At 49.9% G+C, this 26946-nt stretch overlaps 1 long non-coding RNA gene across 2 annotated transcripts; it reads left to right on the forward strand.

Annotated features, from left to right (window-relative positions):
* The first annotated feature begins 516 nt into the window (after window positions 1-516).
* LOC119874669 lies at window positions 517-14173 on the forward strand. Of its 2 annotated transcripts, XR_005371656.1 has the most exons (4): window positions 517-3026; window positions 3138-3223; window positions 3736-3949; window positions 12272-14173. It is a non-coding gene; the product is annotated as an uncharacterized LOC119874669 (long non-coding RNA). The 2 variants fall into 2 exon arrangements; XR_005371655.1 differs by having other exon boundaries at window positions 517-3223.
* The last annotated feature ends 12773 nt before the right edge of the window (window positions 14174-26946 follow it).

Consider the following 26946-nt stretch of genomic DNA (forward strand, 5'->3'; position numbering starts at 1 on the left):
TTTACGCAGCATTCAACACATACGACAAACCACATGTGGTAAACTGAGTGCTGGTCCCCAAGAATGTTCATGTTCTAATCCTTGGAAGCTGTGACTATTTTAGCTCATATGATGAAACAGACTTTGGGGATGTGATTAAGTTAAGGATCTTGGATGGGGAGATTATCCTGGATTATTTGGGTGTGCTTGATGCAATCCCAAGAATCCTTGTCAGATGGACACAGATAAACAGATGTTCAAAGACAAGAGAAGATGCTTCCAAACTGGCTTTGGAATAGGAGGAAACCACTAGGACATGGGAGGCCCCAGTTGCTACTAGATGCTTAAAAAAAAAAAAAAAAAAAAGCAAGGATATGGACTCCTGCCTGCGCCCTCCAGAAGGAACCAGTCCTGCTGGCATCTTGATTTTAGTCTATTCTTTTAAATATTTTATTTATTATTTATTTGAGAAAGAGAGAGAGCATGAGCAGGAGAGGTGCAGAGAGGGAGGGAGAGAATCTCAAGCAGATTCCACACTGAGTGAGGAGCCTAATATGGGGCTTGATCTCATGACCCTAAGATCATGACCTGAGCAGAAACCAAGAGTCAGATGTGTAACCGACTGAGCCACCCAGGCGCCCCTCGATTTTAGTCTTGTGAGACTTGCTTTGGACTTCTGACCTCCAGAACTGTCAAACAATAACATTTGTGTTGTTGGAGGCTGCTAAGTTTATGGTGATTTGTTATAGCAGCAGTAGGAAGCTAACACAGTGTGTGTTTGTTACCTGTCTGCTGCCACTGGAAATGAACTCCATGAGGCCAGGACCTTCTTTATTGTCTTCATATATTCTTTTTTAAAAAAAGATTTTATTTATTTATTTTAGGGGGGGGCACATGCTAGCAGGGAGAGGGGTAGAGGAAGAGAGAAAAATCTTAAGCCGACTCCATGCTGAGCATGGAATCTGATGCGGGACTCAATCTCACAACCCCAAGATCATTAGCTGAGTTGAAATCAAGAGTCAGACGCTTGACCAACGGAGCCACTGGGCGCCCCTTCACCTTGTGTTCTTGGTGTCTGGTGCAAGAATGAACCTCCATAAGTGTTTGTGGAATGAACAAAGACACAGAGGCAGTGCAGGAAGAGGAGCCAATGGGGTGGGGTTGAGGGGGGAAGACCCTGAGCTGGGCAAGGTCATGGTGTGCTCTGCAGTGGTGGATGAGCTGAAGTGGAGAAGGGGGGTGCTTGGAGACCTTGGAAGAGCTAATTCTGTAGCATTTACTCTGCAGGGGAAGAACTGGTGATGGGTTTTATATAGAATGAGAGCACAATCCTATTTGCTTATTGCTTTTTAAGTAATTTTTGAAGTGATTTTCCTTGTTTATCGTTAATAATTGGAAATGTATAGAGACATGGACAAAAAAATAAAAATCACTCAATCTCATTTCCTAGAGATAGCCATTGTTAACTCTTTTGGTGGGTATGTGTATGTGTGTTTCTGTCTTCAAAACTGAGATTATACTTTATACACTATTTTGGAACTGGCTTTTTTCCTTTAATGTGAATTTCTCTGTGTCACTATTCTTCTAAAAATATGGTATTTAATGACCACATAGTATTTTATCATACAGCCATAACTAAATTTATTTAACAGCTTTCCCCTAACCGGACAATTCTTTTATTTCCCCAATATTTTATTATTAAAAGTAGCAATAGTAGTGCCTGGCATATAGTGAGCATTCGACATTTTGGTTGAATAGATGGGTGAATGAATGGTTCTGAGAACACTGTCATGCATAAACCTACAGATCGCTGATCGTTTCTTTAGGAAAAAGATTCTTGCAAGTGAAAGTGTTGGATCAGAGGTTGTATTTTTTTTTTTTAATGGCTCTCAATACATATGGCCAAATTACCTTTCAAAAAGGTTATAAAAATTACAACCCCACTAGTAATATGTGAATGCATAACTTCACTGTGTTGATGGGGGTATTGTAATTTTTTAAACCCTTGCTTGCATGTTAGAAAAGTTTCCACAGGGACAGGAAGGTAGTAGTTAGGGGGTCTTGTGAAGTTCAGGCAGATAATGGTAAGAACCTCAACATCCGCCATGGAGGTCTATCAGCAAGGAGACAGATCTGAGCTCTCAGTAGGACACAGAATCAATAGGACTTGAGTGCAGAAGGTTGAAAGGATGTTGGAATGAGCCTCGGGTTTCTGCCTCAGGTACAGTATTGGTTGAGATTCTTTGTTGCCAGTGACAAGAAACAGCTCTGATTTAGTTAACAAGGCTTATTGTAAGGCTGCAGAGCAAACCACAGAGTCAGAGCTGAGGTTCCAGGCTCCCAAAACCCCGGGATCCCAGCACCATTCAGGAATCCAAGAGGAAGAAAAGAATGGACGACCCCTCCTTGGGACAGCACCCTCAGGGAGGGTCAGTTTTTGTGTTACATTGCCGAAGATTCCAATTCCATGGAGAAGGGTTAATCTGGTCTACTTTGGGTCAATGATCCGTCCAGTGGCCAGAGGCAGGGGGACCCCTTCTTGGACAGTCCTACCAGGAGACAGAGGGGTCTACAGTGCTACCAGCAGAAGGCATTTGAATGAATGCAGGCATGTAAAAACTCATGCTGACCTCTCCGTATGGGTGTGCATTCATGGCAGCTGGCCAGAGCTAACCACAACTCTGCTTCCAACGGTTAGCAATTCCTGCTCATGTTTCAGTCTCTCATTGAACACAGGCATAGCTCCCCTCCATGACGATGAGAGGGGCAGAGAGAGAGAAATCCCCCTTCTTGACCTCGTTGAGATCCTGGCTCCAATCTTTCGCCCTGTGCCCTCCGGCTGCCAGCTAGCAGCCTTTCCTGAACCCCAGTGTGGCAGTCTGTCAGCTGACCGCCAGTATTTCATGCTTCCTCTGTCACACCACAAGGCTGTTTCTGAGAAGTGAGGAGATATTTGGTAACAAGATACAAGGAGCCTGGGACACTGAATGACCGACCGCACGGGGAAGCTGGCTGCCGACCAGCAGCATCCGCATTAAACTGTTCATGTGAGTGAGAAGTAAATGTTGAGAATGTCATAACATTGAAATGTTGGATTTTATTGTTACTACTGCTAATTAATAACCTCATAAACACCTCTGGATACTTGTTTAACAAAGGGCTGAGAAGAATTAAATGAGCAATGGGTGAAAGAGGAGAATGATTCTTAAAAACATGGGAAATAATCCAGCAGTTCTACTTCTGGGTAAGTACCCAAGAGAAACGAGAACATGTGTCCACACAAAAACATGTGCATGAATGTTGGTAGAGTATTATACAAATAGCCCCCAAATGGAAACAACTCAGTGTCCATCAACTGAGGAATGGATAAATAAAATGTGGTCTCCCTATATAATACTATTCAGCAATAAAAAGAAATTAAGTATTGATCCGTGCTCTAATATGGATAAACCCTGAAAACACTATGCTAAGTGAAAGAAGCCAGTCACAGAAGACCATATATTGTAGGAGTCCATTTATATGAATGTCCCAAATAGGCAAATCTACAAACAGAACTAGATTAGTGGTTGCGGGGTGGGGGTAGGGGGGATGAGGGTGGGGGCCAGGCTGGGAGGCAATGGGGAGTGACTGCTGATGAGATGGAGTCCTCTTTGAAGTCATGAAGTAGTGATGAAAATGTTTCAAACCAGATGCCAGGGATGTGTGTCCCTACTCTGTGAATATACGACAAGGCACTGAATTGTCCACTTTAAATAGGTGAGTTGTGTGGTATGCTGCTCTAGCTCTCTAAAGCTCCCACTCTTGTAAAAAGAGAGGGAAACCTAGAGAATCACCGCTCAAGGAGGCTGCGATGAGAAGAAACAACTCACCTGACAGCTCGTCTCCTGCCCAGCAGCCCAAGTCTCTCCCAGGACAAAAGAGAGTCCAGCGCCAGTGTCCAGAGGACAGCGGAGCCACCTTGAAGCTCCCTGTGAGTAAGCCCAGTGCTCGCTTCACACAGAGGGGGAAGACTCTGGTTCCCACTGGGGAGCAAAGCTTTGTTTCCAAATTATTGTATGAATGTGAAGATCAAAGATGAGCTGACCAAAGGCCAGTCCCAAAAGGGTTCAAGGGGCCTGTCGATCTTTGCTGGCAAACGTATTGCAAATAAAACAACACCACCAGGGGCACTTGGGAAGGAGCGGCAATGGGGAGGATGAGCTGGGCTGGGTGACATCCAGGGCGCTGTGCTGGCTCACAGACGTGTGTAACCAGGCTAGGGACGGCGGAGCTGAGAGCAATAGAGACATGCGCCCGTCGGAGGCTCTGAAGGGCAAAGCCATTCAGAAAAGCATAAAGTGGGATCCCTGGGTGGCACAGAGGTTTGGCGCCTGCCTTTGGCCCAGGGCGCGATCCTGGAGACCCGGGATCGAATCCCACGTCGGGCTCCCGGTGCATGGAGCCTGCTTCTCCCTCTGCCTGTGTCTCTGCCTCTCTCTCTCTCATTCTCTCTGTGTGTGACTATCATAAATAGATAAAAATTAAAAAAAAAAAAGCATAAAGTGCTCTCCGCAGTGAGCTATTACTGGGATGCGTGAACGTTATTTTCATTTGAATGGAAAGAGAAAAATAAACAAACAGAAAGAAGCCAAAAGGCTTTTCAAGTATTTTACCGTGAATTTGTACTCTGAAAGGAAAGTAAGAAAACTGAATTCATATAGGGCTGATTAAAAACATAACATTGTTTGCCAACAGAGATCAAAACCTGGCAAAAGTGTGGTGCCTTAATCTGGGGTGGGGGCTCTGCTTGCCCCAGTCAACAAATCGGGGGGCTCTTAGGTCCTCCGCTGTCAGGCTTGTAGCCCGGAGCCTCGGCTTCCCTCCTGGGCGGCCTGCCCACCCTGGTCTCTGAAGCCCAGGGGAGGACCCTGCTCACGACAGGCTTGTTGAAGGGAATTCTGCTCCTTGGTGTTAGAAGTCTTCAGGTTCTCCCTAAGCCCTGACTGAGTCTAAACAAGGAGACCAGAAAAATTTCTGGCAGGAGCGAGAGGCACGCAGCATTGATAGGGAATTTCAAGTTTTCTTTCTTTCTTTTTTGTTTTTTTTAAAGATTTTACTTATTTATTCATGAGAGATACAGAGAGAGAGAGAGAGAGGCAGAGACATCGGAATTTCAAGTTTGATGAAAGAGAAGGAAAAGACTGGCTTTGTTCTAAAAAGCACATCATTTTTATTAATTTTGTAGTCTTTTTCTCCCGAGGAAACATTTCCTGCTGCCTTTCTTGGGGAAGAATTCGTCTATTTTATCATGAAAGAAGGAAAGAGCCCAAGATAGATGGGCCTTCCCATCCCCCTGCAATCTGGCAGGTCAGCAATATTCTGTAGATGAGGAGACTGGGACATGGAAATGTTTATTTGCTCTCCCTGGGCCCCAAGTCGAATGCAGCTCTAACTTCCACGTTGTCTTCCCATAGCTCCCCACGGCCTCCCAAGAAAAACGGCCTCCCCTTGTCCCCTTTTGTCCAGAAAACATGAGTGTCCTTGTTTCCTCTGGATGGGAAATGGTGAGAATAAAATACTATGTTCTAGTGGGTTGTGCATGCTGCTGCCTACACTGAGCAATTTTTAAATTTTACATTTTATTTTATTTTATTTATTTATTTTAGTAATCTCACACTCAACGTGGGGCTCAGACTCACAACCCCAGAGACCCAGAGTCGCATACTCTTTCGACAGCCAGTAAGGCGCTCCTTCACTGAATCATTTTAATCCAGTTTCTCAGTGTCAGGCATTCTGACTTCCAGAGGCTCTTATTTCTGGCTTATTTTCTGGTGCTTTGAGTTAGGAGTGAGATTGGTGTCTGTCTTCAGTGGTGATCTCAGACACTGAGCCCAGCAAGAGCTGGAGGGAAGCTCTGGAATGGATTCAAACTCAACTTTTGCCATCCTGGGTCCTTGCTGGGAGGGAACACTGTGTGGCACTTGAGATTTTTGCAGGAAACCAGGGGCATTGAGATTGTTTTTCTCCAGTGGCTTTTCCAGGGCTTGAGTCTGTGTTAGGGGAATACCGGCTGCTGTGTGCTTAGGCACCAGGTTTTTTGTTTTGTTTTGTTTTTTGTTTTTTGTTTTTGTTTTTTTGAGCTGGTCCCTTTGTTAAATGCAGGAAAGGCTTCCGGTTCACTGAGACCCAGTGTGACCCGCAGGTCTCTTGGGGTCTTTTATGGTCCTGCCCTCACACCGTTTGTCCAGTGTGGGTGCTTATTTGCTCCTCCCTAAGCCACTGTAGCCTACTGTCATCATAAATACTTAAAAGGTTTTTTGGGAGGAGTGCCTGGGTGGCTCAGTCAGTTAAGCATCTGCCTTCAGCTCAGGTCATGATCCCAGGTTCCTAGGATCGAGCCTCTCATCGGGCTCCCTGCTCAGAGGGGAGTCTGCATCTCCCTCTGCCCCTCCCCTCTCTCTCTCTGAAATAAAAAAAATGAAATCTTTTTAAAAAGTTGTATCTTTTTTTCTTTTTTGGAGCATTGTTTTAAAGCAGAGGCTCTTAAACTTTTGGGGGGGTTGCCCAAGGCACTCCTCTCGCCACCTGTGGACCCTTTTCCAGAATAATATTTTTAAATTCATGAAATAAAATACATGGGATTGCAATGGAAACCAGTTATGCTGATAGACAGTCATCAAAATATTTTTTGCAACACTTTTGTGATAGAGTAAATACTGTTTTTTAATTAATGAGTTAGAAAAGATTTAGCACAGGTTTAAAAACCACCATAATTTTGAAGTGGTGCTAAGGAGAAATAAAATTTCGAGATATTTGCAGCAACTTGCAACAGAATATGAACGGATCTGTGATTTCTGTTGGGAACAAAGCACAGGAACTGCCAATGCTATTGTGGTTCACAGCCCACTTTAAAGTGAAGGGAAATGGTAAGTTGCAGCCAGAGGTTAGTGACAATAAAGGGTGTTTTCCTACCCACGTTGAGGGGTTCCACTGAATTCACGGATCTCCTTTCAGGAAAGGGAAAGCCTAACTTTTTTTCCCCTTGAGATTTTTTTTTTAGGGAAACTAATTGATTATTGTTCTTGTGTTGGGGGTTTGGGTTTTTTGGTTTTGTTTTTTAAATTCTTTTAGTTTCTCAATCACTTTGATTTCATCCTCTGTGCAGTCTCAGAATTCCTTCCTCAGTTGTTTAAATTTCTTCCGTTAAAAAAAAGATCTTTGGGGATCCTCGGGTGGCTCAGCGGTTTGGCGCCTGCCTTTGGCCCAGGGCGTGATCCTGGAGGCCCGGGATTGAGTCCCACATCGGGCTCCTGGCATGGAACCTGCTTCTCCAGAACTCTGCCTGTGTCTCTCTCTCTGTCTGTCATGAATAAATAAATAAAATCTTAAAAAAAAATATCTTTCATTAATATGTAATTGATATTGTATTGGTTTCAGATACACAGCATCATGATTTGATATTTATATACCTTTCCTTTCCTTTTTTTCTTTCCTTTTCTTTCTTTTTAAAGCCTTTTGCTTGTCTCTGTAAACACAATAGGAAATCCAAAAAAAAAAAAAAAAAAGCCTTAGAAATATGCAAGAGGCAGAAGATGGAAGAGAGGTGCGTGTTAGATAAATCTCTCAGTAACAGGGTGTCCTGCGGTATCTGTGCATCTCTCCTGGGCTTTCTGCTGTGTGTGGTTTCTCCTTGTCACAGAAACCTGGGGTGTGGGGTCCTCCTGCCCCCTCGCACCCCCCGCCTGGGAAATCAGGCAGTGGCCTCAACCTTTTTTGCTATATAGCCCCTAAAATAATTTTGAAACCCTATGTAATCTCTTTTTTTGGGATACACATTTTTAGATAAACAGCTCCAAATTTTAATGATACATTTAAATCCTTCTGAAAGATTTCTTTTCCTGCATATTGTATATTATCTACCTGGCTTAAAGACCTATTTTATTAAAACCTTGGAGTTGCAAGTTTTAGCTCATGCAGTTCATGTAACCGAATGACAAGGCAGTAGATGGTATAGATGGTAGGGGAGACAGGTGGTGGGTGGAAGTGTGGGGCTGTGCCAGGGGTCCTTGCCCTGGGTGGGTGGGTTGGGTGTGGGGGCTCTGTTCCCTTCAGAGTCTGTCTAAAGCTCTCCTTGCCATGCCCTCGAGGTGTCCTCGGGAACAGTGTATTCTACGATTGTCCCCTTTTATGGTGTCCCAGAGGTATTTACGTTCCAGGGCCATCCAGAGTAAGGCCTTCCTTTTGCTTGCAGAGAGGACAATTTTGTGAGCAGAAGAAGGGGTGATGTGGACAGATCCTGGGGCCCATCAGGTTTAGGAAGTTGAGGACCTAGAAATGGATCCCCCTAAAGCAATCCATGTCCACTGAGAAGACTGTGGGCTTTGGGTTCTTTGAAGACTCACGAAATAAAGGAAGGAAGGGCTTAGTCCTGCTTTGGTTGACCTCTTTATAGCAATCATGATGCAAGCCCTGTGCACCTCTTCATCACTGGGGACCTACTACATTGTGGCTGTTCAGGGAAACCAAGGGCCAGCATCTGCCCTGCCCGCAGAGTCTGCAAAACCAGACGCAGTGGCCCGAGCAGGCCTGTGGGAAGGAGCGAGGCTGGTGGGGGGACACGGTGAGACCCGACGTGCAGGATGAGCAAACCAGAAGGGAGAAGGCGAAGATGGGGATCTGAGAGGCCACCTTGGGTGGAGGCACCCACAGGGGCGAGGGGCAGCGGCCGGAGAGCCAACACTAACATCGTGTGCTGCAAAGAGATGGGAAGGCAGATCTAGACAGCTGCCTGCGTGGCAAGGAAACAGAAATATCGAGGCCACACACTAACATTAGTGGCAAGTCTTGAATTATGATCCAGACATCTTAGCTGGAAGGCCAGGGCCGTGACCTCTCTACATGAGAAGTGCTATTTGTTCTAGTGCATTTTGATTTCAAGGCCTTTAGTCACTGTCAATTAATGAAGCCTCTAAAGATGCATGAGCACAAGGTGGAATTATCTCCAATTGGGGGGAGGGTGGGGGTGGGAGGGAGTCAGGGTCTAACGAAACAATGCAGTCTCAGATTGGCTCCCATTTGGGGCGTCGGGGAGCCCTGGATTTCTGCCTCTCGGTGGGCGACAGCAGCCACACCTTCTTACCCCCTTCTCAGGTCCTGCCCCGTGGGGTTACCAGGAGCAGTCCAGCCACTACGAGAGCCTGCGGCCCACCACCTGCCCTTGAGCCCAGGCGGCTGCAGCGCTTTTGTTCTTGCATTTGCTTTTCTTTCCTGGACTTGGCACAACAAAGCCGGTCCCAGGAGGGGAACTCTTTCCCAGGAGGTGGCTAAGCTTTTTGGCTTTAGTTTAAAATAACAACTTGCTTTGCCTCCCCCCCCCCCCCACTTTACAGAGATAAGCGAAAATCCCACAGGTGGTATTAGCTCTTGCCAAAAGGACAAGAGTGCCCAGGTCTGGCAGAGAAGGCAGGGGGGGAGCTGACCAATGGCAGTTACAGCCCGGGAAGCTGCCCGGGTCTGAGCCTCCGGTCCAGGGCACCAAGGCCCCCAGGGAGGCTGGGGGTGGTCAGCGGGGAACCTCTAGGAGGGGACCCGGAGCCTTGCTTGAACAGAGCCTCTCCAGAGCATGAGCAGCAGCAGTGGCTCTTGCCATTTTGTCTCATAAAGGCTGTCAGCTGGTGCGCAGCGTGGGCCTCCTTTAATTTCTGGTTTGCTGGAGCAGCTGCCTCTTGGATGCGAGCGAGGCTAAGAGCAACCCAACTCCTGGTGGCTGTGCCCGCCCGCATGTGGCAGGCAGAGCCACGCTCTGCCAGAAGCCAGTGGTTGGCTTGGGGGCCTGGTGAGGAGGCCTCCTTTTAGCCAGATAGATGCATTTTTCTCCGTGTGCCTTCCAAGTTGCAGGAGGGCAGGCCTGCCTTGTGGTGGCAGCCTGGCTGAGGTGGGCCACCTGCAGCGTCCTAATGGGGCTGGGGCGACAGGCCTGCGGCAGGCGTGAGCCAGGGGTGGGAAGAGAGACGGATGGCAGGCACTCCTGCCTCTTGCCTGCCCTCGGCCAGTCACTGCCATGTGCTCGCAAATGGCCCTCTCCCCCCTGCTCCCCGGGAGACAGCAGGTCCTGAAATAAAATATTCTATCAATCTCCCTTATACGCCATTCTCCTCGCTAATCCTTAAGACTTAGACAACTACCTCACAGCCCGCGATGCAGACTATGTGCTCAATAACCATCCTTGAACAAATTAGCAAATTAAAATAAATGGCGTTGTAGAATCAACATGCTGGCCTTGGACTCAGTGTCCCAGAAAATAAGGGCAACGTCTTTTTAATACGCTTTGTGAGCCCCTGGCACACCGGAATAGGGATTTTTTTTAATATGTTTTGATGATGATTGTTCATACTGGGCCTGTGTTTTCTGATCTAAGGAATAATGGAATAGCGGAGCTTGGGAAATAAGAACTATGTGTATTCATAAGGAAAATTAGGACAGAAAATTTGAAGTCAGAGCATCCTGGAAAATACACTGGCCCAATACAATAGACCTCTCAACCTAGAAAGCTCCTAGAGGACATGTGATTTCTTTCTCTGTCCCAATTTATCCCTTTATATCAAAAAAGGTGAGCCGGAATATATTTTGGTTTCCTAGGGTTGCCATAACAAAGTACCAAGACAGACCGGCTTAAACAAAAGAAATGTATCGTCTCACAGCTCTGGAGGCCAGAAATCTGAGATCTAGGTTTTGGCAGGTTTGGTTTCTTCCGAGGGCTGTGAGGAAGGCACGTTCCAGGGCTTTCCCCCCCGCTTCTGGTGAACTGCTGGCCGCCTGAGGTCTTCCGTGGCTTGTAGAAGCATCGCGGTGATCTCTGCCTTCATCTGCCCGTGGTGGTGTCCCTGCCTGCCTGGCTATGTTCAAATTTTCCCCTTTTATAGGGTCACCGGATGGGATTAAGGGGACCACCCCGCCCAGTTGGGCCGTATCTCAGCTTAGCTAATGACATCTGCCAAGACCCGATTTCCAGATTGAGTCACATTCCAAAGAAGTGGGCAGTAGGACTTCAGCATATGAATCTGCAGGGGAGGGGGGCTCAGTTCATCTCCTAACACAGCATTTCCACAGCTTAGAGAAAGGAGAGCGAGAGAGACATCTGAGAGCAGCTGCAGGTGAGGGGTGGTGGGGGAGTTAGGGGGGAACAGGAGAGAGGAGGGCAACGAGGGCGGCACGGTGGCTGGAGGACAGGGCAGAGGCAGCAGGCAGGCTCAGGGCAGGGGGTTTGTCCCAGGGCTGCCTGCCTCCTTATGTCCTTCCTCCCTCCCTCCCTCCCTCCCTCCCTCCCTCCCTCCCTCTCTCTCTCTCTCTCTCTCTCTCTCTCTCTCTCTTTCTTTCTTTCTTTCTTTCTTTCTTTCTTTCTTTCTTTCTTTCTTTCTTTCTTTCTCTTTCTTTCTTTCCTGAGCCCCTGCTGTTTGCCAGGCAACATACCAGATGGGGAGCAGGAAGTCCATTTCCTCAATAAGCTTCTAATTTAGCTCATGTATGTGACTTTTACATTAGTTGAAATTGAATACAACCAAAAATCCAGTTCCTCGTTCTCATGGAGCCTATTTCAAGTGTGGGCAGTGCAGACACAGAGCATTCCCAGTGGCACAGAAGGTTCTCCTGGATGGGGAGGGCCCGGAGGGGGGCAGGGGGTTCCAGGCAGGAGGAGGCTTCCAATCCATCCACAGCCCCACTGCTCAGGGCACATTTAGGGGCAGGATTGTGGCTGGAAGAAGGCTAGAAATATGTGGGAAGGAGCAGGAAGCAGGTTCTAGGTGGGGCCACAGCCAGCTGGGAAGGGCAGAAGCAGGAGTGAGCTCTCGGGGTTTAGACTACGGTGAGGAAACCAGGGTAGCCTGACAACGCTCGAGGTGGGGAGTAACAGGCCACAAGGCCCAGGGGCAGGTCGGGCGATCTTGGAGAAGAGTTTACTCTGTCCTCATTATCGGTGATGCTCTGGGCACGTCCCCAGAACCTCTAGTTTCGGAGACACTGGCCCAAAGCAGCGCACGTGGTGGATGATGGGCACTGGCAGGCGGTGGTTCCCCCTGGCTTGGGAGATCCACGGTCTAGACCCCACACTCTGCCAGGCTGGAAGGGGCCGTGAGGCCTCTCCTTGTGCACCTGCAAATGCCTCCAAATTGGCCAGGTTCTGAAGACAGGAGTAGAAGTCAACGTAACCTAGTTAAGTAAGACAGATGTTTGATGAATAATAAGGTGTCTTTCAGTAATAACATGGATAACATGCTTTTCAGGACTGGATACAAGCTATTTTATGCATCCCCAGGTGGGAGACAGCACCGCAGACAAACCTCGGGGACTCCTGGGTCTCAGAAGCAGGATGAGATCGCCGGTGCCACCCCAGTACTGACGGAGGGATCACCGGGGAGTAATCCGCGGGCTGCAAAGACACAGCGGAGGTCAGCCTGGGTGACAGGGCTTCACGCCGCTCTTGGCTCTCTGAATTTTAAGAGCAATAAAGTGAAGCCACAGCAAATCAAAAGCAGAAATGAGCAAAGGTTACAAAGGAGTTGGAAGTTGTTTCCCTTGTCAAAGAGGCCTAGAAGAACAGGGCCCCGTTCTCCTGCTCTGGAGAAGCTCTGACAAGAACGGAGACCCTTCAGCTCCGCAGAGGACCCAGGAGGCTGTGGCGAGCTCCTGCTTGAGCAGGTACGTCAGGGGAGGACCGTGGAAGATTGCTAACATTTTAATTAATGACTGGACTTGGCACAACAAGTGGAAGTTGGGGCTGCAGGCCACCCAGGGGCAGCACCATGTCTGGCTTATGTATTTCCAAGTCCACGGATTATCAGAGGTTCCCTTGAGATACCCTCTGTTTTCGTTACCAGCACTTGGCACTAACATCCTATCCCTGGCCACCTGGGGGGACAGCAAGCCTCTCCTCCATAGGTGAGGTTTGCTTGCAGGTTGGGGAAGCTCAGTCAGCACCCCTCCTGTCCCCTCTCCGCCCTGGACTCCCTCCACCGGGGCCCAGGCCGGTGGGGAAATTTGGGAAGCGTGGACCGGGAACCCATTCAACCCAGCTTTGTCCTTCTTGCTCTTGGGAGCACCACCTGCAGGGGGCTGGTGCTCTCCGTCATGCTCCAAGGGGCCAGCTCTTCCCCTCGCCGGGGGCATGGGAGGGCTGATCAGTCGTGGGGGTCAGGATTAGGAAGCCCTCCGGCTCTAATCCCTAGCCCATCCACACTGAGAAGGATAGGTTAGCCTCCAAGGCCCTCCCCACTGTTTCCTATCAGATGACTCAGAAGTCGGGCAAGAGAGAGGAACGGTGTCTGAGGCCCCCCAGGACCGCAGCAGCCTGGCTGCCGCAGCACCACAGCCGTCTCTCCACTTTTGCGCCCCCAAATCCGTTCTCACTGCTTGCGGGAGCTTTCCATGATACACCTCAGATAATGCTCCTCCTTACCTGAAATCCTGCCCTGCACCTCCTCTGCGGGACCCCAGGACCTGGCCTTGCTTTCCTGCCCAGACCCAGGTCCCTCTCCGCCTTGCCCTCGCCGCTCCCGCCATGTGAATCCCAAGCTTGATAGGGATGCAGCAGTAGTGTTCCCACTGTCTGGAATGTTCTTTGTGACAAGCTAGCCTCCCCAGAGAGCCTTGGGTCATCTCCTGCTCTAACTAGTTCCTGCCCCCACCCTTGCACGCCCCCCTTTTGTTCTCTCGAGAGCCCGCATCACTGATGACATCATCACATGGATTCCCGGGCCTCCCCGTGTCACTGAGATGGGGGGCCTTCCCAGTTGAGCAGGGATCTGGTCCCCTCCAGCCCCTCTGCAGCCCCAGCGCCTGGCACACAGTAGTCACTCAATAAATGCCCGTGCGGTGAAGGAAGGGAAGCTGTAGGGGGGCTGCAGGATTCTCGGTCCAGGCTGGCCCTACCCTGCTCACCGCTCACGAGTGGGCGTCCTCGTGCTTGGCGCTCACCCCGATCCTTCACTTCACTTGGTCTCTAACCAAGGAGGCTTCACTCTCGGCCTTGGGAGAGTCTTGGAAAGGCCAGAGGTCCTCTGAGAGGAGCCTCCTGCTTCTTGGGAAATGCGTGTTCCCGGCGGGCCTGGTGGCACCTTTCCCGGCCCTGCTTCTCCCCAAGTTGTAGGCCTAGGGTGGGGGGCCCCGCGTGCCTCAACTGGGCCCCGGTTCCAAGGGCCAATAAGGTAACAAACGAAGCAGCGCCCGCGCGTTGACTTTGCGGCTGCGGGGGGGGGGGGGGGGGGGGGGGGGGGGGGGGGCGGCGGGGGAGGGGGGGGACGGATTCTGGAGCTTTCCTTTTTCTTGGGCCTCCCCGACTTTAGCAACATAAAGAGTAAAACAAATCGCACACACAAATCACGGCCCCAGCCCTGCCAAGAGCCGCGATTTTAAATGCGGAGATTCCAGCCGGAGCCAACGGAGCAGGAGGGAGCCGCGCTCGCTGGGCCCGCAGCACCGAGGGCCCCTTATCACCCTCGGAGAGCGTATTATTTTAATGTTAAACACACTAAATTGCAAACTAGTAAAGTCGCATTCAGGCTTGCCCCCCTCCGGGCGTCCGGTGACAGGCGTCGTGCATTAATAAGTTTTCCCTCATTGTGAGTTTTCTCTGCAGCCCGGGTGAATCCCGAGGCCCATTCCACAGCCTTTATCTCCTTTGGTACCTTTCGCCGAACCGTGCAGTAAAGTCTCCTTTTTAAAGTACAATGCGTTTCCCCCAACCCTATTCTTCTGGGGCTTTTATGACTCACAATTGACAAAGGCCTCCCTAATGGAAATGCAAATTTCCTACCTGTCACAGACGGAGAACGCTTTCTGAAAACACCGGCTGGCGGCCGAAGGCACATTAGCATCTGCGTGCTACGGGCTGGGGCTGCTTCCGACGAGCCGGGGGATGAGGATGTTGATTTGGTGCTGGGACAGGAATCCGGTAGCCGCGTAGCCGCGGTTGGCTCTCTCCCGTCAGCCTAGACGATTCCCTGGGAATTTTGAACCTTGTTACCCCTTTGGGTTCCGCACCTATGAGATTATTCTGGTTCAAAGAACCCAGCGCTGCTTTTATAAGGTTTTTGATCTGGGCACCAAGAAAGAGGGGGTGTCCTGGGCCCCCCCTGCTGCTTTGCCCAGTGAGACTCCGCAGAAGTCCAGCTGATGGGTGGCTTCCGAGGGGCTGGTCACTTTTGAAGGAGACTCACCACTTTCTGGCCTCCTGCTCCTCGCCACCCAATCTCTGTTTTCTCCTACTGTTATTACTTTACAGTGTGTGTGTGTGTGTGTGTGTGTGTGTGTGTGTGTGAACAGCAAGTGAAACAGGGTCTTGGCCTGGGATTTTAGTGGCGAGCAGGCCGGGGAAGCCGCCTGTACTACTTTGCCAGGGCTGTTGTAACAAAGCAACCGCAGACGTGGTCTCATTGTTCTGGAAGCCGGGAGTGAAAACACTAAAGTGTCCTCAGTGCCGGTTTCTTCTGAGGGCCGTGAGGGCAGGGTCCGCTCCAGGCTTTTCTCTGGCTTGTACAGGACCATCTCCTCCTTGTGTCTTCACATCATCTTCCCTCTGGGTGTGTCTCTGTGTCCAAATGTCCTCTTCCTATAAGGACACAGTCATGTCAGGTCAGGGCCTGGCTCGATGACCTCATTTTAAGCAGATTACCTCTGGAAAGACCCCACCTCCACAGAAGGTCACATTTTGAGGTACGGGAGGGAGGGTGGGGGATAGGACTTCAGCACAGGAATTGAGGGCAGCGGGGGAAGCACACTCTGACCCACCTAAGGCCGCCCGGCTGGAAGGGGCTGGGCCCCTGGTCAGCCGAGCTCTGCTGGAAGGAGATGGGACACCAGTGGGCCATCCCCTGCCCTTGGCCCCCTGCTCCCTGTCACTGCAGCCTGCCAGCCAAGTGACTGAAGCTTTCCAAGGACCCCGTTATAGGCTTTTCCTCAGTGGCCCCGCGGAAGCTCTCCTGTTCAGCCCAACATTTCAATTACTTTTAAAATGCCCCCGATCACGAAGACCCCCGCCGCAGAGAGCCCGACCAAAGCGACTTTCCCTGCAGAGGGCCGTGCCCCGGGAAGGCTCGCTGCTGCCCTGGCTCGGGCGGGCAGAGGGGACAAGGCTGTGGCAGGTGCAGGGAAGCCAGGGCAGGAAACCCTCACGCCCCCCGTGAGCAGGAGCACAGTTTGGGTTTCTTCTCCCCGGCATGGAGGGTGGCAGGGATGGGGGACGGGGTGGGGACGGGGCTCACTGCTGGCCACAGACAGATGGGCTGGCTTTGGTGTGTCCTCAGGGCAAAGGGCGCCCCGGTGTCTGTCCCCAGCCCCGCAGCAGCCTCCGAGGCTCAGCAATTGGTCAAAAACGTAGAGCCACGGAGTAACCTGATGGGAAGGGCCAGCAGCATCTCATCCACGCGGCCCTGCCCTCACAGGTGGGAGACAGGAGACTGCTGTGCTCCCTTCCTCCGGCGCTGGAGCTTCCCTAGTGTTAAATAACAAAAATTCAACAGTGAATTTTCAAGATCTAATTGGCTTTATTAATCCCTTCATGAATCGGGCAGCGTCTCATCCAGCGAGCAGAGGGGAGCTGCAAAGGGCTACAGGAAAGGAAAGGTTTCTAAAGGAGGCGGGGGAGCAGGGAAAAGGGAAATCATTAGGAAAGGGTCCATCATGTTTGGTAAGGTCGCCCCCCTACGGGACGGGGAAGGGGCTCAGGAAGCTTCCTAGTGCTGACCGGGAATTGCCATGGCCACTGGCTGAACGTGGCGTTTCTGGGACGTGTGAAACTGCAGTTAGGATAGGTAGTGAGTCTCAGTTTACCCGCTTGGGGCTTTTTTTTTTTTAATTTTTTTTTAATTTTTTTATTTATTTATGATAGTCACAGAGAGAGAGAGAGAGAGGCAGAGACACAGGCAGAGGGAGAAGCAGGCTCCATGCACCGGGAGCCTGACGTGGGATTTGATCCTGGGTCTCCAGGATCGCGCCCTGGGCCAAAGGCAGGCGCCAAACCACTGCGCCACCCAGGGATCCCCACTTGGGGCTTTAATCTAAGTGATGCCATTGTGGGGTGGGGGTGTAGGTTGGGGCGGGAAGGAACTGCTGCTTGGGGTTGGGGGGTGGGGAGGAGGGAGGCTAACTTACCCAGGTGCAGGTTGTGAGAATGGCTAAGATCCACGTCTTGCTCCCACCCAGAGCCTGAAGGCAGCAGGACCTCCCCCGGGCACCTTAGGGACTGAGTGCCACGCGTGGCCTTGGCAGCTCTGGTGGGTGACCTGGCCGTGGGGGAGGAGCCGAGGAGCCGCGTGCTCTTGGTTTGTCGGGCATCTCTGTGCACCCAGAGGGGCCAAAGACCAAAAGCCCTCACCACGCTTCCTGGATTTCATGAATCCCAAGGAAGGGCCCTCAATTCCAGAAAGTGACCAAGGTAGGAAGAACAGGTAAGGGCTAAGCTATTGCCCTTACCGATCTATTGCCCACCCGATCTATTGCTAGGTGTTTTACTGATTTTTATCTTTTCTTTTCATATTTTATGTTTTATTTTTGATATTACAATTATGAGTTTATACTAGAATACAGGACTGAAAATTTTTTTCATTTAGTATAATATGGCTATCCTTCTATGGCTATTATACACACTTATAGTTCTTACCCATTTACCCAGTACTCTAATAGTTTCTAATAAAGTTCACCATTAAAAATTATTTTTGTCGGGCAGCCCGGGTGGCTCAGCGGTTTAGCACCACCTTCGGCCCAGGGCGTGATCCTGGGGACCCGGGATCGAGTCCCACGTCGGGCTCCCTGCATGGAGCCTGCTTCTCCCTCTGCCTGTGTCTCTGCCTCTCTCTCTGTCCTCTCTGTATATTCTCATGAATAAATAAATAAAATCTTTAATAAAATAAAAAAATAAAAATTATTTTTGTCATTATACATTTACCTACCTTTAAACACTTTGGTTTCTGAAGAATGATTCCAATGGCACATGCACACATAAATTTATATATCTGGCAATGGAATTGTCTTGTTTTTGACATAGTCACTAGATATTGATTTTTATCTTAATACTTAATTTACCTTATACTACAGATTTTGTTACATACAATGTACTTATTATATAACAATATGTTTATTAAGTGGCATGATTGTTTTTTCCATACTTAGAATGTAATAAAAGAAATATATGCATATCGCTAAATAATGTATTTATTTCGCTTGTATAATCACAACAAGCAGTGTTCTTACTCTGGGGAGTTTTGAACAAACACAGAAGGGAATGAGGAGTGTGTGTTCCCAGCACGTTGCGATGGCAGCAGTTCATTCTGCTGGCTATCTGCTCACTGGCCTCGGATAGATTCTCTGAGCAAGGCAGGACCAAGGCCTTCTCGATTTTCCACGTTCATGCCCAGGTTAGGATGGAGTCTCCTCTTCTGGCTTGGAGGAGCCAAACTACAGACCGCCCCCACCCCTACCACCCCTTCCTGAGCCCTAGGGTGTGGGGAGCATCACGCCGACCCCTCCAAGTGCTCCTGGGAGTGGGGCTGTCACACCTGGCCTCCACGGTGCAGACAGCCTGTGAGTGGCATGAATGCTGAACGACAGCACAATTCCTGGCTTGGTTGGCCTTTGGATCTCCAGTGAGGAGGTCTCAAGCGAAAAGCCAGAGCTTTGGTAAAAAGTAAGCATTTTATTTGAATAATTCTCTCCCGCTCCTCTTTGACTTGAAGATAGGAGATCGGAACCTTTTCTTACTTGCTCACCTCTTCAAGTCAAGCAGGTAAGAACAGGCCTAAACCAATTTGCCCATACTTTTTGGAAAATATTGCTTCATCTACCATTGCAGAGCCTTATATGTCTTTTCTAATCCTCTCTAGGGGGTGTTAGAATCCTACTACCAGGTGTAATGAAAGCAAGTCGCTAGCTGATTGCTGGCAAAGGAAGTTATTAGCAGGCCCCAAACAAATACGCCACCTGTACCAATAGGTTGAGCAGAGTTCCTGCTCACCGCCCTTCAGGAAGGATTTACTTTGGACACACATAAGACACACATCAAGTAACCTCCCTAGGTTCTCTGCTGAATGTCTTTGGGGTGGAGGGACCAGCACCCCCAGACTGGCTTTGTCCCCAGAAGGAAGTCTGAGGCTCCCAGACAGGCACAGCCCGTTCATGCAAGTCCAGAAGACCTGTTTCTAGGCAACCACACAGCCTCAACACCAGCAACTGCAAGAGGGAAAATCATTTCTAAGACTCCAGCGCCCACGATTGAACTCCGTGGTACAGACTTGACCAGAACATGGAGTCTCTGCCCCTGAAGGGTGGACTCCTGAATATAGTTCTCTGGATGCTAACAAGAACTACTGGATGCTATTCAAGCCCTCCTAGGGAATGAGTTAGAGTTAATTAAAGTTAATCCACACATATATATCTGCACCATCTTTCTCGAGTGGTTTTAACGTAAATATGGGCACCCTGAAGAGTATTTGTTGAATGATTTGATCTTCCATTCCTTAAAATCAGAAAATCTTGGTCATAGGGCCACCAGGCGTGCAGAGAAGGAAGTGCAGGGGCCACAGGTGGGCCACTGGGTAGCTTGGGCCGTGAGACATGTGACAGGATATCTGCATGGGTAGGACATAATCACTTGATCGTCAGCGGTGCTCGCTGGTGGGAAGGATGCTACTTCTGACCAGCCTCCCAGGGGGAACATCGCAGGGAAACACCTGGAACTCACTTCTCAGGTCCCTTAGGTTTCCCTTGGGAAGTCTTTCTTCAACTTCTGGGTGAGGTTTTGTCACCTGCCCTTCATATATATGATGCTAAGTGTTGAAAAGGTAAAAAGTGGAAGGAGGGAGAAGAGTCTGGGTGGCTGGAGAGTGCGGAGTGAACAGGGAAGTGCCCGACGGGAGGCAGAGCAGCAGCCAGGCTACACTTTTTATGGAGATATAACTGGCATATAGCAAGTTCAGGGTATACAAGGTATTGATCTGATGCATTTACATATTCTAATATGATTACCGCCGTAGCGTTAGCCAACACCTCTATATTGTCACATAATTATCATTTCTTCTTCGTGGTGAGCACAATTACCATCTAGTCTCTTAGCAGCTTTGAAGTTTCCAATACGGTACTGTCTATAATCACTATATCAGCTCTCTGGGGCTCATTGATCTACTGGTTGCAAGTTTATGCTGTTAAACACCTCCCCACATCTTCACACACCCAACTCCTGGTAACCACCATTGCACTCCCTGTTTTTACAAGTTTGGCCTTTTTTTCTCATCCACAGATAAGTGAGATTAGACAGTTTTGTCCTTGTCTGGCCTGTCTCAGCATAACGCCCTCAAGGTGTTTCCATGTCACAGATGGCAGATGTCCTTTGTCACGACTGAGTAGTACTCCACTATGTACACACCACACCTTCTTTACCCACCCAACTTCTTCGATTCCTATTTTCCCAGGACAGGAGTGAGCATTCTTTGACTTCACTAAGAAGAGAGGGTCCCCAGTCTCCTAATTTCTAAAACTGAACTCCCTTCCTCCCCATCTGTCCGCATCCCCTTGCTCATTCTCCCTACTGGCAGCAACATTACCCCAGCCCTTGGTTTTTCTACCTGTTTCTCTCTAACCTTTCATCATTTCTAGGTCCTTCCTTGAGTAGAGGACTAACGAACTGGATGGGGGTGGTCACCGACCCCTGGTCAGGCGCAGCCTTGCCAGCGAGGACAGATGGTCGATGGGACAGGAAAGGAGCAGGGCTTTGGTACCTCTGATGTCTATGTTTGTGTGGATATTGACTTTATTGGTGACTGTCACTTATGACTAATGTGGCTCTGGTGATGAACACATTTTGAAGGGGAAACAAACAGGGGACAATTGACTTGTTACTAAAAATTAATTAAAACTAGATTCTAGCAGAGGCAAAGAGGAGAAAGATGTCAGAATAATTTAGAGGCATGGTAAAGGTAAATCACAGAACACTCGATTTAGCAGCACGTTCAATCATCATCATAAAAGGGAATCAACGTGTCCTTGTTAGGACTTTTCAGACAGAGCTGACTTGGGCTTCCGGGGCTTGGTGAGACCAGAATCTCCTGGGTCCCTAAGGTCCTGGTGAAAGGATCAGCCAGGATCAGATATATCTGCTTCAGCAGGGGGTACGACTTTCCCCTTCTTTCCCTAATTAAAAAAAAAAAAAAAAAAAAAAAGATTGTCATTTCCGCTTCCTCCTCACCTGGGTTCTTAACGTAGGTTAGTTTTATCCACCTTCTCCATCTCTTAGAAAAGTCCTTTTTAGGAAGACCTGAAACGCAGAGTCCGGTGAAACAAGATAAACATTTCTAATTTGGGCTTGTCCTCTTTAGGTGATCTTTCAGAAGGCTCCAGGGCCCTTGATAAATTCCTTCTCTAGCTCCAATTCCAGGAGCGATCGGAAGGCAGATAGAGGAAGACCACGGGGAGAAGAGGACTTTGGAGAAACATTTTTGTTTGTCAAGGCCGAGGCTCACGGCCTCTCGGAGCGAGGGGCCGGCGAGCTCAGCCTGTCCTCCGGGGCTGCGCTCTGGTGGCATCTGGGTGGGCGCGGGCAGGGACAGACGCCCTCCTTGGAAAGCAAGGGGTTTCTTGTGTCACAAGCCCTGGGCTTGGTCTTCTGCTTCCCTGCCCGTATGATACGTGTCCTCGGGGAGCTGACTTCAGCTCCGAACCAAAGTTCCTCTCTTTATAAAATGGGGATAATAGTCACAGCACCTAGTTGACAGGCTCGTTAAGAAGTTAGATGACGAAATAAAATAAATAAAATAAAATAAAAAGAAGTTAGATGACGGTTGGCTCAGTTAGTCTGGGTGGCTCAGTGGTTTAGCGCCGCCTTCAGCCCAGTGCGTGACCCCGGGGTCCCGAGATCGAGTCCCACGTCGGGCTCCCTGCATGGAGACTGCTTCTCCCTCTGCCTGTGTCCGTGCCTCTCTCTCTCTCTCTGTGTCTCTCATGAATAAATAAATAACATCTTTAAAAAAAAAAAAAGAAGAAGTTAAATGACCACATCCTTATAAAGAGCATTTAGAACTATAACCCCCGTGTAGCAAGTGTTCAAGGGAAAACCCTTCCCCCTATGGCCCGCACAGGCTCAACGGGCCTTTGCTCTTCTACCTTCCGAGGCAGAATTTTGCTTTTACAGTTTCCTTTCTCCATTCAAGCAAATGTTTTGAGGTCCCCCTGGCTACACACCACGCACTGGTTTCGGGCTGAGGCTGCAGTGGCGACTAGAAAGACAAGGCCACATCATGCCACTTGGGGAGCAGGGCAGGGGACAAGCCAACACAGGGCTAAAGCCACGGGCTCACGTGGGGATGGTATTGGCAATGAATTACTGCACGCTGGGTGGCATAAAACAACTGAAATTTATTGTCTCGGGGTTCTGGAGCTGGAAGCCTGAAATCAAGGTGGCAGAGCCATGCTGCTCTTTCCAGAGGTCTGGGGAAGACCCTCTGCCCAGCTTCTGCAGGCTGCCGGTGATGCTGGCATTCCCGGGCTTGGAGACACGTCCCCCCAGCCTCTGCTGCGTCTTCCTTTGACAGCTAGCCTCCCCCCCCCACCACTCTGCCGTGTGTCTCTGTATCCAAGCATCTCTCTCCTACCAAGGACACCAGTCATTGGATGGGCCACCCTGATCTGCTGTGATGTCATTCTAACCGGCTCACAGGTACAGAGGCTATTTCCAAACAGGGTCATGTTGACAGGTTCTGGAAGGATATGAATTTGCTTGGGGTGGGGGATGCGATTCAAGGCAGCACAGTGAAACATGCTGTGGAGACAAGGAAACTGGGGCCAGGGGCAGGGTGTGGGGGTGGGGTTACAGCTCCTGGGGCCGGGGGTCTGGGGTGGGAAGCCGGGAAAGCCCCTCTGAGAAGGTGAGAACCTTTTCTTCTCGTAAAGAAGGACAATAGGGTGACTGCTGTGGGAAGAGTATTTACTTTTTAGGGTATATACTTTGTTTTTTAATTTTCTTTTTAAAAAATTGAGATATAATTGACCTTCAACATTACATTAGTTTTAGATGTGCAACATACGGATCTGAGATATATATGTATCAAAATGGTCCCACCGTAATGTTTCGTTAATTAATACCACGTGTAGTTAGAATTTTTTTTTTCTTGTGATGAGAACAAGTGAGATGTACTGTCTCAGCAGCTTTCAATATGCAATACAGTGTTTTTAACAATCATGCTGCACATTATTTCCCCAGGACATATTTATCTTAAGTTAGTAGCTTTTTTTTTTTTTTTTTAGATTTTATTTATTTGTTCATGAGAGACACAGAGAGAGAGGCAGAGACACAGGCAGAGGGAGAAGCAGGCTCCCCATGGGAAGCCTGATAAGGGACTCGATCCCAGGACCCTGGGATCATCCCCTGAGCCAAAGGCAGATGCTCAACCCCTGAGCTACCCAGGCGTCCCTTAAGTTGGTAGCTTTTGATCCCCTTCACTCATTTCACTCGCCCCATTAAAATTTATTTTCAGAATTTATAATGAATTTCTTTATAAATTTATTTCATCATTTTCTCCCCCAGACAATAGGTTTTCATTCAAAGCCAGGACGTCTCCACATAGATGACACACTAAAACCAACTGGAAAGCTTAAAGGAATATCCCCAGAATTAAGTAGAATCTCTGGGGGTTGGGCCCCGACATGGGTGTTTTGCAAAGCTCCCTGTGAGAAGCCAGAACTGAGAACCCCAGGGTAACTAACCCTGGATGCACAATGGAATCACCTAGATGCCTTCTATGATCTCGTCTCCTCTCACCTCTGCTGGGTCCCCAGAGGGTTGATGTGTGGGGCCTGGGCAGTGGGCTTTCTCCAGCTCCCCACTTACTCTAGGTGTTTGGGGTGAGGCTTGCAGAGAAAGGTAAAAAGTGGGTTGGAAAGGGCCCTCATGATTGTAGGAGCTTGAGGCTTTGGAAGCCAGAGGGCAGCCTGAGGGTCCCAGGCCCTGAGAGAGGAGTTGTAGAGAAAGAGACTCCAAAGAGCAGGTGAGAGCCACGGAGGGCACTGGTTCAGGGCAGGGGCCTGGCGGCCGAGGCCTGAGCTCAGAGCTCAGTGTGGGGGCTCGGCATTGCCTGTCACTTCGGGCAAGCTCATTAGCCTCTGCAGCCTTGGTATTCACACGTGGGAGAGGCAAATATGAACTACCCTGTACACCGAAAATTTGAAGAAAAATTCGGTAAAACACCGAAAATTTGCAGAAAGCCTTTTGCACAGCGCCTGCCAGGTGTCAGCTCTCAGCGAATGGCAGCCTGGCTATTTAACTAGAGCCACTTGTCATCCTCTTGTTGAGACCCTGGGAACCACAGCACCTTAGTGGGGTCTTAGGTGACCATCAGCTCACCCCCTCAGCCCGGGCTGGGGGTCCTCCGTGCTTGAGGTAATGCTTGTGACTGCATGTCTGACCTTGCCAGCATCAGTGCAAGCCTCAAGGCCGCGGTCTGGCTTTGCTGCCCATATACGCTGGGGCGTCGGGTGAGCCAGCAGCATCTGTCGGCACCAGGCCTAGCCAGTGGGCCACCTGGATGGACAGTTGGGCGGTGATGAACAGGCCAGTCCTGCCCTGTGAAACCCCGGCCGACCGGGCTGTGGAGACCTCCCTTTCTGAGGCCTGCAGTCGGGGTGCTCTTGGGGCCACTGTGGGCCATGCCTCGGAGCTCCAGGCAGGGAGGGCCAGGCTACATCACAGAGCCGGTTCCAGTAATATTAATAAAGTCCAGCTGTCTCTTCCCCCAGCACGTCCCATCTGTCTTCATTGAAGCATGCGCTCAGTAATTTCATTGTGGGGTTTTCCATTAAAAAGTTTGATTAATTCCATAAATATTAAAATAAGACAGATAATTAGAATCCAGGTACTCAGTGTTACACAAAGCAGTAAAGTCTGCATTAAATTATTATTATTAATAATAAGCACTCACCTAGCACTGGTAATAAGTGCACAGAAAGAAAAGGCCCACAGTCAGTGTTATTAATACTGTCCCCCCGCCAGTCTGGAGTAGGGGCTGCAGGTCTCTGCGTGGGGGGGCGGGCAGCAGGCCCAGCCAGTGGTGGGCCTCACGGAAGCTGGGAAGCAGGGCAGGTCCTGCAGAGGCTGTGGGGTGGCCGTCCTGGCTTGCCCCAGAGTCTCATTTCCCCAAGAGCCTGCCGCTCCCCAGCCCCGGGGGCGGCGTCCCCCCTGCTCCTGCCCGGGTTCCCCGGGGCAGAGTCTGCTTGCAGCCTCCTCGGCTCCCTGACTCCCCGGCTGGTGGCAGCGGCAGGAAAGCCTGGTCCCCTGGGTGCTTGCTCCAGAGCGAGAGCTAAACAATAGGTGTCACCGAGCCTCTCTGTAAATCACGTAGACAAGTTTATTTTATTTATTTATTTATTTATTTATTTATTTATTTATTTATTTATTTATTTTTAAGATTTTATTTATTCATTAGAGACACAGAAAGAGGCAGAGGGAGAAGCAGGCTCCATGCAGGGAGCCTGACGTGGGACTTGATCCCAGGACCCCAGGTCATGCCCTGAGCCAAAGGCAGATGCTCAACCGCTGAGCCACCCGGGCGTCCCACATAGACAAGTTTAAACCAGGAATCACGAAGGGGGTGGGGGGGATACTGAATCGATAGATAGCCAAGGAAGGGGAAATGTCGTCCCTGCACTCGAGCCAAGCGTCCCTTTGCCTGCGGCCTAATTGTCTCACTGATCACCTGATGGCTGCATCCCAGCGTGGCCCGACCTCAGAAGATGCCAAAAAAGGGGGAGCCTGTTCTTCTTTCCAATAAGAGGAACAAGTCAACTGTCCAGAACAGCTTCTCCTTTTCCTCCTCGAGCTTGTTAAAAACAAACAAGTGAAAAAGCTTTCTCAGCAGCTGAGGAAACAGCCTGACCTTTCCATATCCAGGCTTCTGAACAGAATCTGGGCCTGGGGGGGAACGCGTCCCCCCAGGGTTGGACAGGGTGGGGGCCTGCTCGCACACAGTGGGGCTCAGGGGTGCCACCTGCCCAGGCCGGACCAGGCCCCAGGGCCCACACAGTCGCTGTGTGATCCACCCCCTCCCCCCACCAACTTGGAAGGTACCAGAACAGACCAGGACACCGCTGCCCCGCTTCTGCCGGCACAGAGCGACGTGGATGTGATGAGGAACTTGGGAGAAAACTCCAATCTGCTTTGGGGGGGGGGGTGGTCCTGGCAGGCAGGGAGCGGGGTCCCAGGTGTGAGGAAGGCAGACCGGGCCGGGGCAGGGCGTCGGGGTGGTGGGTCACCAGGCTTCAGGAGGGAAGGTGGGTGAAGGCAGTGGCAGGGTGATGGTGGCACAGCAGTGTGGATGCGTGCCATGCCCCCGAACTGTACCCCCAAAGACATGTACATAAGTGCTATGTATATTTTTATGACAATTTAGAAAAAGGCCGTGCCAGGCCATGCGGGCACCTGAGGCAAAAGGAAAATTACTGATCCTGTCTTTATTTTTTTAAAGATTTTATTTATTTGTTTGAGTGACAGTGTGTGGGGGGGGCACAAAGGGAGCATGAGCAGGGGAGGGGCAGAGGGAGAGGGAGAAGCGAGCTCCCCGCTGAGCAGGGAGCCTGACACAGGGCTTGATCTCAGAACCCCGGGATCATGATCTGAGCCAAAGGCAGACGCTTAACTGACTCAGCCACCCAGACGCCCCCGATCCTGACTTTATTTAAAGTTGTGGTATTTTGTTCATCGGATTTTTTTTGCATTAATTAGGTTTAAAATTTTTTTTGCCTTAAGATCATATTGATCTTGATTACTGTGTCTCTTTGGCAGCCCCCGAAGTATGCACCCTAACTCCAGGCCTGTGCTAGAGGGATGGGAAGTTCTCAGAAGTAGTCTCCCGAGGGTCGTTCGTATCATGATTGGAGGAGGGAGTGGGGAGAAGGTGCCTGGGGAAGCCAGGATCATTGCACAGGGCGCTCTGGGCAGCGCAGCAGAAGGCGGGCATC

Source organism: Canis lupus, chromosome 16 (assembly GCF_011100685.1).
Source record: "Canis lupus familiaris isolate Mischka breed German Shepherd chromosome 16, alternate assembly UU_Cfam_GSD_1.0, whole genome shotgun sequence".
In the NCBI taxonomy this organism is placed as follows: domain Eukaryota; kingdom Metazoa; phylum Chordata; class Mammalia; order Carnivora; family Canidae; genus Canis; species Canis lupus.